This window comes from Lemur catta, chromosome 6 (assembly GCF_020740605.2).
Source record: "Lemur catta isolate mLemCat1 chromosome 6, mLemCat1.pri, whole genome shotgun sequence".
NCBI classification, from domain to species: domain Eukaryota; kingdom Metazoa; phylum Chordata; class Mammalia; order Primates; family Lemuridae; genus Lemur; species Lemur catta.
In genome coordinates this window covers 89,846,675-89,866,885 of record NC_059133.1, presented here as the reverse complement: position 1 = coordinate 89,866,885, position 20,211 = coordinate 89,846,675, and the positions used below count along the sequence as shown (strand labels likewise).

Below are 20,211 nucleotides of genomic sequence, written 5' to 3'. Positions count from 1 at the left end.
TTGCATTAGATATACAAGTCAGCCAAAATTAAAAATGAAATTTAGAATACATTTAATACATAAAATTTAGAATATATCAGAATACACTTTGCTCTGTCAAGCACTTCAGTTTACAAAATCACCACTAACAGAAATGCCACAAGGAAGATGTTGTCAAATACTGTGGTTGAATTTAGTCCTTGACTAGAGATCTGGATTACAGAGAACATTTTAGGTCAACATGAATAAGACTGCCTTTTATGAACTCTAGAGCAAATCTGGTTGACTAGTACCATTTAAAAAGGTAAAGCTTATCTGCTCAACTATTAAATACATAATATATTCCTTTTCAAATGTCAAAGGAATTTTAAAAATGAAATCTGAACTGTCAGGAAAAATACATTGCCAAAATATTTTTATATATTCTGTACTTTTTAATTCAACATACCTATTGAGTACCAAACTTTCTACGAGGTTTGAAGCATAGAACTATCAAATAACAAAATTCTAATAATTAAAATCATTACCATGAAAGTAAGAATAGACTCACAATATAATGCAATAGTCCAAGAGAAAATCCAAGTATGTTTACACTTAAAATATTTGCACAAATTATGAAATATTTAAGTTACATATTAAATGATATAAAATATTTATCTTTAGTATGTGAAAAATATAAGATTAAAATCAGTGATGAAAGAATAATAAATGTTTTAAACAAAACTCTGGCAATTAATTATCTCATTGAAACAGAGAGAGAGAAAATGAATTATATCTATATGTGTACACACACGTCCATGCTTCAGCTTTCCCTCTCATATTCCAAAATAAGTTTTAAATGAATAAAGACAATTTCAGCATACTTAAATGTTAAACATTTGTTTATATAATAAAAGCAAATAATATTAAAAGGCAAATTACTAAAGAAAAACAAAATACCAAGATATGCCTGAAAGAGAGGTTATAAGCTTAATATATAAGGAATTCATACCAAGAAATCAACAATAAATATGATAAACTGGGCAAAAGATTTCACACAAGTTGTAAGAAAAAACAGCCTCAGTAAATATCAACAGAATATAACTAAAAAGAACCAAATAAAAATAACCAGCTATCAAAATTTTAAAACATTATCTACCATTCACACAGAGAAGTTTGCTATTATGTTTTTTGTCATAATGCATTTTCTGTAGAACAATTTAACAATATGTATTTAAAACTATAAAGAAGGCTTATAATCTTTGATGAATAAATATTCCATACTTCTTCCCCCCAAAATCCCCAAATTCATGTATAATGGAGTCCCCATATTATATTATCAAAAATTATAATCAATCAAGTCACCCAATGATAGAGTCATATTTTTATAAATTATGAAATACATAAATGACTGATTTATAAAACTGCTGAGAGCATAATATAAAATAACAAAAAATAAATGGTCTAAATTCTGCCCCCAAGAATCTTCTTTATTTCCTCCAGCTCTTTAAGCAAAAGAGACCAAGATACTGAGAAAGAAACAAGAAATTGGATTATATACCAGAAACTTACAGGCCAGGAGAAGTAGAGGAGCCATCCTCCCACTTCCATTCATTTTTCTCTTCCTTATAAGACAAGCCAATCCAAGTCCAATTTACTAAAAGTAACTTCATAATATTCTGCATGAAAACAAAATACACAAAGTGATCCCTTAATACTAAAAGTATATAAGAAATGAAAAATATGGAATTTATGTAAGGAAGAGGAAAAGAACCATAATAATAATGCAGTCTATTATTCGTCCTCTGCTAAATGAAAATATCAAAAAATATGTTAGTACTGCAACATCTGTGCATTTTTGAAGCATGAATTGAAAACAAAGAAGAATAAAGAGATAACTAACAGAACATTTTATATTCAAGAGGACTCTACACCACAATATAAATTCCTTCTCTCAACTCACTTTATCATTTATTCAACTTTGTACCTATGCTTCGAGCTTGAGATATATTAATGAACAAAAATGACAAAAATCTCTACTTTGGGGAGGTTTGGGGCAGATACGAACAAATAACATACATGGAAAGTATATGATATGTAAGAACGTGATATGTGCTATGAAAAAATTAGAGGAGAGTAAGAGGGACAGAGAGTCCAGAGCGGGGTGCCTGGTGGGGACACTGGTGCACAGGCTGAGATTCTAATTAGTGCTGTCAGGGCAGGCCTCATGGAGGAGGTGATAACTGGATAAGTACTTGATGGAGGAAAACACTTGTATCCCCTAAAGTTTTTGAAATTAAAAAAATAATAGAGAGAGCTGCTCTGAAATGGAAGATGCTAAGGAGAGATTAGTGAAAAGGGCACACAAGAGAGTGCCCCCTTCCCTTGTTTTAGAGCCACAGGTGTGTCTCTCCTTAGGCAGGTTCCTACTCTATGTTCATATCCCAAAGTAAAGAGTGAAATTCAACCTCACCACCAAGTTGTTCCTTTCTGTCTTTAAAAATGTAGCATTCAAAGAAACGCAAAGGTCAGAACAGTTTAACCAAGAAACCATTTGTACAGTTCGGTGGTAGCAGTGGTCCATGCACTGCACCCAGTTGTTCAGAGGAGGTCCACACCTGTCTCCTAGGAAAGAACATTATTTATAGCTCAGTGCCACAGAACCTCACAAACCAGGCCTGTTGCTTCATACATTCCTTCTAAGAAGAATGAGCCTGATACTAGGAATTCTACTTCTGTGCTCTCTGAATTCCCAGCCCTGAATTCTATAATACCATGTCCAAATTACCCTGTGTGGCCTTTAGGTCCTGTAGAGTCTCCATTATATGCACACTCTGGTTTCAGAACCACTGAAGGGTTTCTATGTGGGCAAACAAGACTTACACATTGAACCCGGTTTTTTGTACCATTTCAGAAGTCATATAATGATGGTGATCAAATACCAAAATATACCAATAATTCCAGTCCAGTTCTTTTCCCTACTGAATTAGTTTGATGTCTGGCTGAAACAATCAATTACAGGCAATCCCTGACTTAACAATGATTCTACTTTACAATGGTGAGAAAGTGATATGCGAAGAACAGAAAATGTTCTTTGAATTTTGAATTTTTTTTTTTTTTATTTCAGCTCATCATGGGGGTACATAAGTTCAGGTCATATACATTGTCCATGTCCCGCCCATCCCCCCAAGTCAGAGTCCCAAGTGCGTCCATTCTCATTCTCCAGACAGTTGATCTTTTCCTGGGCTGATGATAATCAGTACTAAACTCTCTCACCATACTGGGCCACAGCTGTGGCAGCAGCTCCCAGTCAGCCATGCAACCACGAGGGTAAGCAACCAGTACTCTGCAGCACACTGTGTTAGCAGATGCTTTCTGCCCAACTGTAGGCTAATGTGAGTGTTCTGAGCATATTTAAGGTGGGCTAGGCTAAGCTGTGAGGTTCAGCAGTCTAGGTCGCATTAAATGCATTTTTGATTTACAGTACTTTCAATTTACAGTGGGTCTACCAGATATAACCCCATCCTAAGTCAAGGTGCATCTGTACTTAGAAATTGGTTTTTAACGTGATCGACTATTAAAGAGCTCTGGAATGGTTGATTTAATTGTTCACTAAAGGCTCAGCAACTCGTAAACAAAAAAAACACATTTCAGTATAAGGCCTTTCTAAAATACTTATCATGAGCATAGACTATTTTTATATTACAACTGAATTAGCACAAAATAAGCTTTTGTTTGCTCTGGTATTTTAAACTCCTCTCCTTAAGGAGGAATTTGGAAACTACGAAAACACCATTATTTAGATAGTTAAGTTCTTCTATTTCTGAGATCCCTAAACATTTTACGCATACCTATACTGCACACTTTGACACTTTGGTTTATTTTTGGTTTCTGTGTTTTTCTTTAATCCTCCAAGGGAAGAGTTTGTATTGCATTGATCTTTGTTCAGTAGCCTACAGGTTGGCCTAAATGCACATTTATAAATATGAATGAATAAATCAGTGAATTAGCAAATTTATTAGCATAGGAGACTATGAGAGTCACTGTGAGAGTCACTCGGTTTCAGAACATGACATGAGGAACTAAAAGACCCAAAAAGCCATCAAAACTACCATGCTGCTCTATTAGAGGGATTCCTATTGCATAATGCAACCATACAATTAAGGGCTGCAACAAGAAAAACAATCTAGCATTCAGTGAAGATCATTTGTTTCAGCTCTAACATTACCTTTATTTTGGTCAAGAACTTCTGGGACCTGGAAAACGTTTCCTGCTTTGTTTTGGAAAGACTCAACCCATTGGTTAAGACTCTTCAGCTTGCTCTCTGATGCCTGAACACTTTGAAAATCTAAGAACAAGAATTCAAAACATGTATAAAACACATGCTCAATTATGAAATAGTAGCTTATTAGATTATGAAGTTTAATTTTTATAGTTTTTTTCTTAATGAAGTTTCCCATACACATTTTTAAAACTATAAAAAGGTATTTGTTTAAATATGTTTTAATTCACAGTAGTACCCCCTTATCTGAGGAGGATATATCCCAAGACGCCCATTATAGATGACTGAAGCCACAGATAGTATCAAACTGTATATACACCATGTTTTTTCTGTATGGTAATGGATGGGTAACCCATACAGCATAGATATACTGGACAAAGGGATGATTGATATCCTAAGTGGAATGGAATGAGATTTTATCATACTACTCAGAACAGCCCACAATTTAAATCTTACAAATTATTTCTAGAATTTTCCATTTAATATTTTGGAGTGCAGTTGACCACTGGTAACTGAAATCATAGAAAGCAAAACTGGATAAAGGGGGACTACTATATTCATTATTATTCCTAAAATCTATGTCTAAACCTGAAATATCATCTCAATTTCTTATAAAACTGAATGTATGTGTTTATATTAATAGAATCATGGTTCAACTCAATTAAAACAGACAACAGCAATAAAAAACAAGTCCTCAGATAAATCTTACACCATCATTGTTGGGTAATTTATGTGTATAATTTCACTTCCTAATCAAAATTTTAATATTTGGGGTTTCAAACTAATGTTATCACTAAGAAACTACTATTTTTAAATGAAATTTTTTAAATAATTTTAATAATGATAAAAACATTCTATTGATTTAATTTAAACTGCTGGAGGCATGGATAATTTTAACAAATTATAAAAGAAGTTATTTTCTATCTTCAAAGTAAAGACAGTTAAAAATTCATCATGATAAATTTCTAAATAAGTTGTGATGTTAATGATAATAATCACTCATTACTCTCAATATCTTCTGCAGAAATTGCAATAATATAACCTCCTTTGATACATTGTAGTTATTGAGAGCTCACAAGTTCAAGTACATCCATATAGTAAAAAGTTATAATATTTTCAGTTATTTTTTCCTTTTCTCTGTTCAGTAAATAAACATTTACCAAAAAATATTACTTCCAATATGTTTAAAGAAATACAATAATCTGACAAAGAATCTATTCTCTCCTTTCCTTCAATTAATCAGACTTACACTGATAAGCAAAGAGTCCACACGATAGCAAGAGCAGCAAGCTGAAGATACCGAGGGTCACAGGAATTATTCCACGTAGAGAAAGGGAAAAGGCTGAAGCTGAGAAACAAAGAATGATAATCAAAAACAATGTGAACACCTGTTATTTGCAAGATTAATATCATTATCTTCCAATTCATATTGTTTTCAAAATATCCTGAATTTTCTGATAGTTAATATCCAATGTGTGAATTGCTATGAACTATTAGGCCAAATGAGAAAATAAAAACCGCCTGAGAGGATGTGTACAAAAGAGTTAATACAGCAGTCCTGACAGCTCCTTTGAAAGGGCTGCTGACAAAGTTGGCCTTGGCTGGCATCTGGAAGCTTAGATTTGGGGAAGGTTCCCACCACTGTTAACTAGTAAGAATTTCTTGCTATGCCTACGCTCTTTGTAAAACAACATAGTTCATGCCGAACACCTGCTTTCTGTCTGGAAGCCTGGAATTATCACATGCCAAGCTTCTGGCTGCCCATGTGATCAGTGCCCAGTAAAGATACTACCTACTGAGCCTCTAATGAGTTTCCTCAGTTGGCAACGTGTCACATGCACTGTTGCAACTAGTTGCTGGGGGAATTAGTGTGACCTCTGTGACTTCAGTGGGTGAGTTCGCCTAGGAAGCTTGAACCTAGACTTCACTGCAGGTGATTTTCACTTTTGCTGATTGTGCTTGGTTTCCTTTCACTGTCATAAATTTTAACTATGAGTACCACTGTATACTGGGTCCTGTGAGGCTTCCTAGTGAATCCTTAAACCTGAGATTGCTCTTGGCAATCCTCAGTACAGGCAAAAATTTTACATCAAGCATTACTAAGTATCCTTAAATACCAGGTATCAAATTTCAGCTCATATTACATTATCCCCATTAATATTATCAAATGGCAAAATGGTTATGTTAAGTTTGTGTAATTATTAGAATAGAGTTCCTTATCTGGACTTGATGACTAGTAGCATACTCCCCTCAAAAAGAACTACTCTAAATCTTAGGGAATATTTTAATCAGATTTGCTCTTAGGCTGAACAATATCTGTAATTGTTTTCAATTCTATAAAAAATAAAATGTTACATTCCCACATTCTAGAAAGTAATCATCTAGATGTCATTGTTTAGATTCTTTTTGTTGGTATGGTTATTTCCCTCCAAAATAAATATATATGCTCTAGTGTAAAAAATTATTTCCTTGTATTATGGAAAAATTGCACTCGTGATCATGGTAAAAAGCTGACACCAAAAAGAATGGTTATATTGATAATCTAATGTCCAAAGCATTTCTTTAATTTTCTGAATAATACAACTCAGTGATTGTCAATAAGAGGCAATTCTGATGATCAGCAGGCAGTTGTAAATATCTGAACGTTTTTGGTGTCATAACTGAGGGGCAGGTGCTACTGGCATCCAGTGGGTAGGAGCCAGGGATGGGATTAAACATCACACACTCACAGGAAAGTTCTTCTGCAACAAAGAATTATCCAGCCTGAAATGTCAGTAGTGCTGAAGAGATCCTAACTAAATGATGTTGTTTATGATCAGAAAGAGGCAAACAAGTAGTAGTGTTTTTCTTTTTTTCTTTTTTTTTTATTTTTTACAAATTTGCGAAATTTTAAACTTTGGTCACCTGTTTAAGTCTCTTAGTTTCATATAAAGAAACAAGTCTAAGTTTGGGCAAATAAATTCTTTATTACCTTTAAGTATACTCCTTAATATATAAAATTTCCAAACATCTCTGGGAGCAAATATGCTTCTGTTTTACTTCTATATACTTTTGAAAATATTCTAATCTCTATGCTTTGTGTAAATATGAAAATTACAAATAGTAACAACTAGAGAATAGTAGAACCAGGGGAAAATGTACTCTACTATTAACAAAGAGAGAACATAAATAAATAAACTCTCCTGTACATATACTTTACCATTCACATTGGTACCTTCAGGAATTGGTTCCAATTCATCTTCTGGAGGAGGAGGAAGAGGAGGAAGGTCAGGAGGTGGTTCCAAGTCCACAACAGAAATTGTCTCTGTCTCTTCTGTGATTTCTTTTCGCACAGAAAACATAGAATTAATGTATAATGTCATAAAACAAATGAGATTATAATTTTATTTAAGAGATTTATTCTACTTTCAAAGATCACTGGAAATACCAATACAGTATTAGTAGAAAAATCACAAAATACACTCAGATCACATTTCAACCCAGTAGCTTATCCAGCTCTCCTAAAAATATTAATAATTGTTTGATTTATTATACTTTTGATCTAGTAAAAACAGATATTTCTTTCTGTTAATTACATTTAAAAGCACTATTTCTTGTATGTCTGGGAAAATATAAGACATCAGGCCCCTGTTATAATCAAACAAAATACCTACAATTGTTGCTTTCATTAAAATAGCATAGGACATTTAGATTAAAAAAACATACCTGGATGTTGTTCAGAGTCTAAAGTAGTTCGCATTATGCAGGGGGAGTTTTTTGATGATTTCTTTGTCTGCAAGGTGAAGAAGAGTCCACAAGGATGCTGGCAGGTGAATGAAGCAATATTTCCGCCTACTACCCTCCCAGAGTTGATGAGAAGTCCAGAGCTAGCCTAAGGTGAATTGATAACTAGAATATATATCTAATAGACTTTCAAAAATATTAAATAAAAATTGTTCTTATTTTACTAAATTATATACAAGCATTTTAATAGCACCTGGTTTGTACAGGGTATACTTCTATCTCAGTGGAAATAAAAACCTCAATTAGGAAAATCCCCTTGTTAAAAAAAAATTATAATTAAATCATCTAAAGTGAAAATTTCCATAAATTAGTATGTAGTAAAGGAAGACATAAGGTATAAGGAAAACAAGACACTGGACAACCAGAGGAACAAGAAAAGGAATAATATTGGAAGTAACAGATAATTTGTTAATCAAATGTGGGTTTAGGTATAGCCTATGAAATGGCATTTGAAGATAGAAATCACATATTGAAGTCTATCTATGCAGATACTTGATAGCTTGGATTAATGTTCGTTGGTGTCCCCTCCTCCTCTTTCTGTTAAGTTAAAAACAGTTTTATTCATAGAACTATAATTGGGTAACCACCAAAAATCTATTTTGTGCTATTAATTTCGCACACATCAACAAAGCGTATGTTTTAGTGAGTAGAAATAGATATTGTACATAAACAAAAATAGACATTAGATTCTTTCTCATTGGGGTTATAACCTCAAAGAAACTAACGTATATTTGAGCCAGTCTGATTGAAACCACGCAGGATACTTCAGATATAGACAGCTGTAAATTTTCTATTTTTCCATATCTAATTCAGATCAAATGGTCTTACAATAAGTCCTAAAAATATATCACATCTTTTAACGCAAGAAAGACAAGGCTGATTGACTAAGAAGAATATTATAACTTTAATACTCACTCAAAGAACTCAGTAAAGTCAGGGATGAGGAGAGCAGGGGCTTAATCAAAAATACCCTCCATCAGCAGTCCCAGCCTTTTTGGCACCAGGGACCAGTTTCATGGAAGACGATTTTTCTACAGACTGGGGGCACAGGGTGGAGGCAGGTGGAGCTCCGGCGGTTGTGCACGGTCCAGTTCTCAACAGGCCACAGACTGGCGCTGGGCCGCGGCCTGGGAATTGGGGACCGCAGCCCTACATCATTGATTTCCTGCTTATATTCTGATTCATTTTTATTTTGTTTACTTTCTGTCTCAAATTTCTAAAATCCGATTTCACTGTATTAATATTGTCATGGGTCAGTATTCAGATAAATATAAGAGAGAAGGAGAAAAACGTATTAATTGCTAGTGTTTAAGTATCATCTATTTAAAAAAATATGAAAACTTATTATATGGATATATGCATTATCCCTTTAATGGATACATTGATTCTGTTAGAATAAAATATTCTTACTGTGATACAATTAACCACCTCTCCACTTGGGTAGCTTTATATTCATGCATTTTAAAGAGAAAAGCCTTTAAAAAAATGAGCAAGAAGGAAGATGCTATATGTTTTGTTGTTTAGGAGCAAAAAGCAAGTTGCATAGTCATGGCACTTATAATACCATATAAAAAAGGAAAAGGAGAGGGAAATGAGGAGGAAGAGGAAGAGTAGGAAATGAAGAAAAACAACCTGAAGAAACAATATATGCAAATGTGTTTATATAATTGATGTTAGAATAGAAAATTACTTCCATTGATCATCATAGGCAAGTAGGACTATAGGAGAGAAGAAAAAAGTATTAATGTTTGCTTTATTGTTAGGCCTCACATTATTATATATGCATGTATTACACAGCATGTTTTTAGTGACATTCCAGTAGAGAGAGAGAAGTCAAAACAAAGATAATGATTCAACATAAGGAAAAATTCATGTTGTGGGTAAATGTTTATCTTAAAGAATGCTCATAGCAGTGCTATATCTGAGGATCAGAAATATTAGAAACACTGTGAGTCCATAAATGGGGAACTGGTTAATTCTCTAGTAATATTATGAAATACTATACACCCAATAAACTTATCCAAGTTTACTTTATGACATAGAGATATGTTCATGTCAATAAATTGATTGAATAAAAGGACCAGGTAAAATAAAGAAATGTGTAACTTGGAATTACAAGAGGATAGAAAGGAGATGGAAGAGTACACTGTAAAATGTTGCCAATAGTTGCCAGTATATCAGGGCTGCTGCTTAAATTCTTGGTGTTCTTACATTTGTAAGAACATAAAACAACAAATATTACTTAAAATTATTCAAAAAATAGAAAAGCAGCAATATAATTTCTTCATCATCCTTCATTTCTCAAATTACTCTAGGCAGTAATCTGAAAAATCTTAATGCATTTTTCACTTTTCATTAAAATTGAAAAGTGCATAACAAATTTGTTCTTGGTCCCCATTTACCTTCTTATATTTAATGGTATCAGCAAGATTAGTTTCTTTGGAGGCCTCTGTTTCTGGCTCACAAGTAGCCATCTTCTTCTCTCCATATCCTCACTTGGCCTTTTCTCTGTGTGTGTGAATTTGTGGTGTCAATAAGGGACAATTGTAAGGACACAAGTCCTATTAGATCAGAGCGCCACCCTTTTGAACTCATTTAAATTACCTCTTTAAAGGGGCTATCTCCAAATATGGTAACATTGGGGATTAGAATTCTAACAAATGAATTTTAAGGGAACATAGTTCAGTCCATAACATTCTGCCCTCTGGTCCCCCAAAATTCGTGTACTTCTCACATGCAAAATATATTCGTCCATCACAACAGACGGAAAAGTCTTAACTCTTTCCAGCATCAACTCTAGGTCCCAAGTCTTATGTAAATATCATAAAAATCAGGTATGAGTAAGACCATAAAATCTGGCATAAATGAGACTCGCGGCATGAGTCATCCTGAGCTAAAATTTCTCTCTAGTTATGGTCCTGTGAAACCAGACAAGTTATGTGCTTCCAAAATACAATGGTGGGGCAGGCATGGGATACAGTTCCATTCCAGAAGGGAGAAATCTGAAGGAAGAAAGGGGTGAAGGGTCACAAGCAAGTCTAAGACCCCGTGAGTCAAATTCCAGTCGATCTTAAGGCTTGAGAACAGCGCTCTCTGACGCAGTGCTCTACCCGCATGCCCGCGGGTGCAGCAGCACGGCCCCCTTCCCCTGACCTGCGGTCCCGACTCCAAGTCTCTAGGCAGTGGCCCTGCTCCTGAGGCACAGGACAGCCAGCGCTGGCCCCACCGAAAGCAAGGAGAAACCAGACTCATTGTTTGAAACCCAGGAGCCTTGGTGGAAGTGGAAGCCCTGCTGATCTCTGAATCACATTCAGGGTCATCCTTACCTTTTCTCGAAGGTTAACAGATATTCGCAGCCAGCCAGCTCTACTGCCCCATCCCGTAGACTCTCAGAACTTCGCTGGGTCCCATGTCTGCTACTTTAGTCCCAGCTGTCAGCATTTCCACTGTAGGTTCCTATCTGTATAAAAATCTATGAAATGTATTCATGACCTCTTTAACAAAGTACTTCCAACCACAGCCTCGGTGTTCTCTCCAGAATAGGCTTTCTCAGTTTTTTACAATATGAATAGCCTGAGAATTTTTCAAATATTCAAGTGCTGGTTCCTTTTTGCTTGGCAATTCCTTCAATTTATCTTCAATTGTATTTACTATAAACAGTAAGGAAAAATGTGGCCATGCCCTCAACACTGCTTAGATATCTTCTCAGCTAAATGTTGAAGTTCAACACTTGCAACTACAACTTTCTACAAAACACTAGAACACAATTCAGCCAAGTTTTTTCCCACTTTATAACAAAGGTCACCTTTCTTCCAGTATCCAATATCATGTTCATGACTTCCATCTGAGACCTCACCACAATTGCCTTTAGCATTCATATTCCCACCACCGTACAGTATAAGCTTTTTCTAACATGTGACTCAAAACTGTTCCAGCCTCCACCCCACACAGTTCCAAGTATTTGTCACAGTAGCACCCCACTTCTCAGTACCAAACTCTGTATGAGTTTGCTAGGTCTGCCATAACAAAATGCCACAGACTAGGTAGCCTGATCAGCAGAAATTTAAACTCTCAAAATTCTGGAGGATAGAAGTACAAGATCAAGGTGTCCACAAGATCGATTTCTCCTGAGGCCCCTCTCCTTGGAGTGAATGTGGCCAGTTTCTCACTGGGGCCTCACTTTAACATTTTCTCTGTGAGTGTGCGTTTTTGGTGTCTCTCTCTCTCCCTATAAAAACATCAGTCATGTTGCTTTATGGCCCCAGCCTTATGGCTTCATTTAACTTTAATTATATCCTTAAAGGCCCAATCTTAAAATGCAGTCCCCTTAGAATTAGAGCTTCAACATATGAATTTGTGGAGAACATAATTCTGTTTATAACAAATCTCAGTTCAGGGAGAATCTACAATAAACCTAGCCAGTATCTTCAAAACTCCCAAGGTCATCAACAAGGCAAGTCTGTCATAGCCAAAGGAGGCTTAGGTGACATGTCAACTATATGTAGTGTGGCAAGTTGATGTGGAATTCTTAAATAGAAAAAGAACACAGGTAAAAACTAAGGGAAACTGAATAAAGTGTGGCTTTTCATTAACAATAATAATATATCAATAATGTTATTATCCTGTCATAGTAATGTAAGACAGAAATAATAGGGGAAACTGAGCGCAGAGGAAATGGGAACTCTTCACTCTTTGCACATTTTTTTTCTTTGCAAATTTATAAGGAATTGGCTCCAATGATTATGGAAACTAGTGAGTCCAAAACCTCACTAGTGAGCCAGTGGTGCAGGGGATCCGGGCAAAGCAGACGTTCCAGGTTGAAGGCCATCGGGCAAGGAGCACCCATGTGGCGTGTGACGTCCACAGCAGTCTGCAGCAGAACCAGGAAGGGCCAAGGCTAGGGAAGTACGAAGGCAGTTTGATACGCAAATGCACTGGCTGGGGGTAAGGTCAGACTTTTTTTCTGTTCAGGCCTTCAACTGACTGGATGATGTCTACCCACATGAGACAAGACCATCTGCTTTACTCAGATTTAAACGCTAACCTCATTCAAAAATTCCCTCACAGTAACACCCAACTTATGTTTAACCAAATATATAGGATTTGAGTTCTCAAAGTGGTAGCAGCTCAATTTTTAGTTCCCACCCTCAAGCCAGAAGGACCAGAGGCAGACCTGGTATTTTTATAGATGAGGCCAAAAACACCCTCACAGAAACACCCAGATTATGTTTGACTAAATATCCAGGAGTCTCAAAGCAGTGGCAGCCCTGCTCCTAGTTTCCTCCCTCAAACCAGAGGAGACAGAGCAGACCGTACTTGCAAATTATTGTGTACCTCTGTTTTAACCTCTGTGGGGAACACCTAAAGGACTGACACAGGCATTTATCAGTTTCACCTGTCTCAGAACTCAGGCAAAGGAAGCAGTGGGCACCATTTGTAAAAGCTGCAGGGAGGAATAGGCCCCACAGACACCTGGGGCAAGACAGTACACACTGAAACATACAAGAGAATGCCCAAGGGTTGGAGGAGACGCTGGGTAAGAGTCTTGGGTATGCTGTGACATTCAAAAGCAGCCGTGTATACAGAGGTATTTAGAAAGCCATGTGCATGCTCAGGTCAAGACCTGTACTCAGAAGAGACCTGAAAAGACCTTGAGCTTTCACCTGAGGCTGATCGCCAGGCTTAGAGCAAGGCTTGCTGGGTACTGAAGAAGTGCCCCAGAGCAGAGCCAATTTGCAAAGACCAAGAGAGGTGGTACCTTTTGTTTGTTTCTGTTCTGTGTGTGTGTGTGTGTGTGTGTGTGTGTGTGTGTGTGTGTGTGTGTGATTTGTCCTTTTTGGCACCTGGTATTGAAGAAAATCTCTCAAAACATTAATTGATTCTCATCCTTAGGTTTTCAGGTAAAAAAAAAAAAAATTGAGTGAGGTCAGCAAGATGGAATGATAGGAGGTCCCAGGCCTTGCAAGCCCCACGGAAAATTCAACCAGCAACTATCCACAGACAAGAACATCTGGGTGAAAATCCCAAAACTTGGGAATAAGGCTGAGATACCTGCATGCACCACAGAACTGAATAAAAACTTCATTAGGAGGAAAAGAAAAATGGTCTCAGTTTGTGTCACCACTTCCTCTGTCCAAGTTGGCACAGCACCACACAGAGAGGATTCCCCACACTATGGTTTCTACAGTGGGAAAAAAAAAAAAAGAACTGGTGGTGGACATTCGGCTTGCCTACCATTCCTAGATGCTTCCCAGGAAGGCCACCCCACTGTCAGCTTCTGGGAAAGTTAGGAGGAAAAGGCACAGCACCGCCACCCAGGGCCATGGGGAAAGGAAGCAAGAGGCGGAGCTACAGAGACCACCATGCAGACCTTGGTGGCAGCTCTGTGCACCTGTCTGTGCTGGTGCTGGACCAGAAGTTTCAGATACCAACATATTCCACCTGAAAAGCCAAAGCGATCACTCCCAGAAGTAGTGGGAAATTCTACGTGGCTTGAATCCCTACACAGCCAGCCTCCAAGACCAACCTCAGACCCTACCCCCAGGCCACACCCAGAAAAGAAGGTCACCACTGCAGCAAACTTTGGCAAAGGGCAGGGGCAAATTTCACCATGCCTGGGAGTTTAAACAGCACTCAGCTCAGCCTTAAAGCCCACCGAGGCAGGAGGCAAACCTCAACCATGCATTTCTAATGAGCATGGCCATGGGTCCCATTCTTCCTGATCAGCAATCCCACCTAACCTCATGGCCACTCCTGCAACTACTGATCTCTAATAGTGGCACCATCTGTCCAGGAGACACACTCTGTGGCTCGGCCTGATCAGAGCCGATTGTAGTGTCCATCCAGCAAAAGAAAGAAATTAGGTCCTAACCTTATACCATATACAAAAATCAACTTAGAATGTATTAAAAACTTAAACATAAACCACAAGCTGTAAAACTACTAGGAAAAGGAAAAAAAAAAAAGGAGAAAAACCACACAATATTCTAATGATTTTTCAGATTAGGTCCCAAAAGCATAGGCAGCAAAAGCAAAAATAGACAAATGGAATTATATTAAACTAAGAAGCTCCTGCACAACAAAGGAAACAACAGAGTGAAGAAGCAACTTACAGATTGGGAGAAAATATTTGCAAGCCATACATTTAATAAAGGGTTTACATATGACAATGAGAATACTACCAGAACAATCAATGCAATCTCTATCAAAAAGGACTAGCCTCATTTTCAGAAATATAAAAACCCTTCCTAAAATCTATTTGGAACCTTGAGGGTCCTCACATGGACAAAACAAAATTTGAGGACTCAAATTTATCTACATATGAAAGAATGAAGTTGGGCTCTTTATATCATTTGCAAAATTAACTAAAATGGGTTAAAGATATAAATGTAAGAACTCAAATTATTAAATTCATGGAAGAAAACGGGAAAATCCTTACGGCATTGGATTTGACAATGATATCTTGGATTTGACACCAAAAACACAGACAGCAAAAGAAAAAATAGGTAAAATGGACCTTATCAAAATTAAACTTTTGTACATCCAAGGATGCTATCAAGAGAGTGAAAAGACAACCCATAGAATTACAGAAAATATTTGCAAATCATATATCAGGTAAAGATTAATATCCAGAATATGTAAAGTACCCCAACAAATCAACAACAAAAAGCAAAAATCCTAATTCAAACTTAGGAAGAGGACTGGAATATACACTTCTCTACAGAAGACATATAAATAGCCAATAAGCACATGACAAGATGCTCAATATCATTAGTCATTAGGGAAATGCAAATCAAAACCACAATAGCATACCACTTCATACCCACTGGCATGGTTATTATTTAAAAAACAAAAACAAATGTTAACAAGAATGTGGAGAAATTGGAGTCCTCATGCATCACTTGTAGAAATGTAAAGTGATGCAGTTACTATGGAAAACAGTTTGACAATTCTTAAAAAAGCTAAGCAAAATTACCACATGATCCAGCAAGTCTCCTCCTAGGATATACCCTGAAAATAGGGACTCAAATAGACACTCGTATACAAAATGTTCACAGCAACATTATTCACAATAAAGACTAAAAACAACCTAAGTGTCCATAGACAATATAACATTGTTTTTATGAATATATAAATTAAATGTTATAATACATACAACGGGAATATTATTCAGCCACTAGAGGAATGAAGTTCCAATACATGCTGTGACACTGATGAGCCTTAAAACATTATACTAATTGAAGTAAGCAAGACAGAAAAGGAGCAACATTGTATGATTCCAGTTATATGCAGTACCTAGAGTAGGCAAATTCACAGGGACAGAAAAGAGAGGTTACCAGGGACTCCAGGGAGAAGAAACAGAAGTTACTGTTTAATGGATACAGAGTTCCTATTTAGGATGATGAAAAATTTCCAGATATGTATTGTGGTGATAGTTACTCAAGATTGATTGTTAATGTACTTAGTGTCCTGAAAAATAGTAATACATCTGAAATGGATAAAATGGTAAATTTTGTGTTATGTAATTTTCTACATAAAAAATTTTACTTATAGAATGAGCTGTTGATTCATGCAAAAATATGGTAAATCTTAAATGGATTCTACTAAATGATAGAATACATATTATATGATTCCGTTGGCATGACATTCTGCAAAAGGCAAAACTAGAGGGACAGAAAACAGATCAGAGACTGCCAGCAGTTAGGGAAGGCGGAAGTGATTAACTACAAAGGGAAGGCACAATAGAACTTTTATGGTGAAGGAATTAGTCAGTATTGTTATGGGGTAGGGGATGCTTCTCTACATACTTGTCAAAGTCCATAGAACTGTACATCGCAAACAATAGACCTTAATGCAGAGTAAAGAACAAAAAAAAAACAGCAATCAATATGTCAGGTGAACCCAGGATGGAATGCAGACTGTAACAAATGTATCTACAAATGTGTGACACAACTGTGCTGACTGAGGCTTACATTAAATAGGCTCTTCAATGTACTTTAAGTTTTGTATGTGTTTGTGCTTATCTACATTTGTGAATTCATGAAATTAAGACAGAAAAGCCCACAAATTTAACAATACCCATTATAATTTAACATCACCCCATAATAAAAAATGTTATTTTTTAATTCTTACCTATTTAAGGATTAAATGAGATAGTACCTATAAGTGATTAGTACAGTGGTGCTATCTTTTAAAGTGTTAAATATTCTGAGTGAACTGATATTTAAAAATGGAAAAGGTAATTTGTAATCACATTGAATATGAAAGATTAAATAATTAGTGAACTACTTAGAAATAATAGCGTATATGGGTTTCATGCTAAAAATAATTATTGTAATATATCCTTGGTTAAAAATGATAAATTACCTTAAAAAGGTCTAACAGTGAAAAGCAAATGATAAAGAAATGAATCAGAGTATTGTTTTTTTATTAAATAGATAAAAGCAGTGACTAGGAAGGAACGGAAACACTTGATGTACTTGCAGATGTGAGAAGCTAAGGCTTAAGCAAATGATTTCAGGGTTTGATAGTGCAATCACAATGTGGTTGAGACTGGAGTTTGCCAAATGCCTGTTTTGGAGAATATCCATTGTAGCTGTAGAGACCAGGATGAAAATGAGAAGTTACTATTACAAGACCAAAAGAATATACAGCTAGACTATAAATAAGATTACCCTCTTTCACATACCACCTAAAGTTGTCTCTTGGTTACATTCACTCTGCTTGAAAACTTCTCTGAAAATTTGTCTTTATATCAAAATATGTTTTACTATAGTAAGAATTCTCCCACCTACAACTCAGTAGAATATTTTTGCAAATGTGCCATTCTCAAATATTTTCCTGTAAAAAATGAAAACTCACAATTGAAATATATTTGTTTACTAACCATGTTTTTTTATTATTGAATGGTGGAAGCAGATAAAACTATTTCAACCTTTTTCTAGTGAGTTGAAACCCATAAAATTAATTGCATTGTCCTTGTTCCCATGTCATCACACCATGGGAAATGCCAGGCAGACTACTGAAGAGGAAGTTAATGTGCTTCTGGTCTTTATTTGAGAACAGCCTGGAGAGTGGAAGGGAATCAAATATCATCAAAGCCTTAAGTTTCTATTACATACACTCTATATTCATGCTGGAATGAATTGAAAAACAGATTTCAAAAAGAACATTTTATGGAAAAAAAATGTGTCAAGGAATAAAGCAACTGAATTTAGACGTATTTTAAATGAACCAGTGATTATTAATAAACCTTAAAAATCTCTCTTTTCACCAGCCCATCATGATAAATGTGGGGAATGAGTGCTTATAGGTTCTCATGTATTTTTACTCAGCCAATAGTATAGTAATTTAGAGGATGATTTAAATATCTGATTAAGCATATTTTTTATTTGGAGCCCAAAATATGAGTGTCTATTATACATATTATATTTACTTTTTTTAATATATATTTGGAATCTCAGTATTTGGTGGTGGTAGTGGTGAGAGTGGTCTTTATTTATTTTTTAATGTACACTGTTTGCTTAGATTCTGTGCAAAATGAGCATTGCCCTTTAAATTATCTTGTCCATTCATCTCCTCTGCCAAAAAACAGCACATTTCTCAGTAATAATAGATGCAAACAGGTAAAGCCTGAAGCTCAAATGTGAACTGATTTCTCACATCTTTACATGTAGCCAAAAAATACTGAAGCCTACTGGGGAACAAGAGCAGGCAGATAAGACGTAGAGCCAAGAAGAATCACCTTATGTTCCGGCTCAGACACATCTGTTCCACCTGCCCACTGCAGCTGACATCTTCTACTTAGACCAAACACCCTTGCCAGCAGAAACCCCACTGCACTGACTCAGGTGTCTATATCTACAGCTATTTTTCTCAGTGCATCTTATGATTGTGATAAACAGAGCTCAAAGAATAAGATTTTTAAAAAAACAAAATCGGTAAATGTAACCTTGCAGGCTAATGAATGAGATCAATTCAGATTTAAAAATTACAAGGTGAATTATCACTTCTAAATGTTTCGTGGCTTACTATTGAATATAACAGTTTTGTTAGCAAATATGTCATGTGTCTCTTGGATTGAAAAAGTGTGTTAAGAGAGCAAACGGTCCCATTAATGATGACAAGGTTTCAGTATTCAAATAATGATTTAGTCAATTTTATATTTTTTCTTATCCATATAATAATATGTTTCTCTATAGCAAATAATTATGTAGACGTTGCTTATGTGATATAGCTTCCAAATTCTCAGATACTTTAGACATGGTAACGATTTTTAAAGGAATTACATTTCTGTACAATCATGCTTTCTTATAGAAAATTTTTGTGGGAAATTATTAAACATTAATATGTATGCACAGAGAGAACTATATATTTTTAATTGTATTATAAAAGATGACAATGGTACATAATTCCCTGAGGAAATACACATATGTGGAAAGTGTTGCATTTGATGATGCACTGGCAAGCCAGTGAGTGTAAGAATTATTAAAATTTTATCTAGTTAGAATCCTATTCCGTATAAAATTCTTTGATTATAAAAAACTAAAAATGCTTGACACAAATTAACTTTTTGAAAAATTTGCAAGTAAAACTAATATTTCAAAAAGCATTGGCTGCCTTTAGTGTGTGCCTTCACATATTATGGACAAAAAAGAGCACCCACATAGGACATCTAAATCCATTTCAGTCCTAGGTGGAAGCATTCATCTCTAACATATTGGAGGAGGTGGCAACATTTAGAAAGTTACAGGAAGCAAATTGTCTGAGTCTTAAAAAAAAAAAATGCTAATAATAAGGCTGATGACAAATAGAAAAAATATAAAAGCAGAAACCATGAAGCAGAAATTTTAGAATAACCTGCTATATAACATTATTGATCTTTACAATACAAAGGAGTCATAAAATTTTTTTGGTATTTTTCTGGAGATGGGCAATTTTTCTGTGAAATATTTCATAGACCACAACATTTCTACCTTTTTTAATTAAAGTAAATAATATATTTGATGAATTCCAAGCACTACTTGAAATGACAGTGCCCAAGGACCTATAGACAGATATTGAGAACTGGTAATTTTTAGAATCAGAAAATATTAATAAAGTGCGGCAAAAATCTCACTTAGAATAAAATTGCAAAAGTAAAATTTCAGGCATCAGTAGTTAAATGGCATGAAATATCGATCTCAAAG

The 20,211-nt window shown here is 35.5% G+C and overlaps 1 pseudogene; it reads right to left on the bottom strand.

The window, feature by feature from the left end:
* Positions 1-1,526: 1,526 nt before the first annotated feature.
* On the bottom strand, positions 1,527-7,979 carry LOC123640602 (annotated as a pseudogene).
* Positions 7,980-20,211: the final 12,232 nt, after the last annotated feature.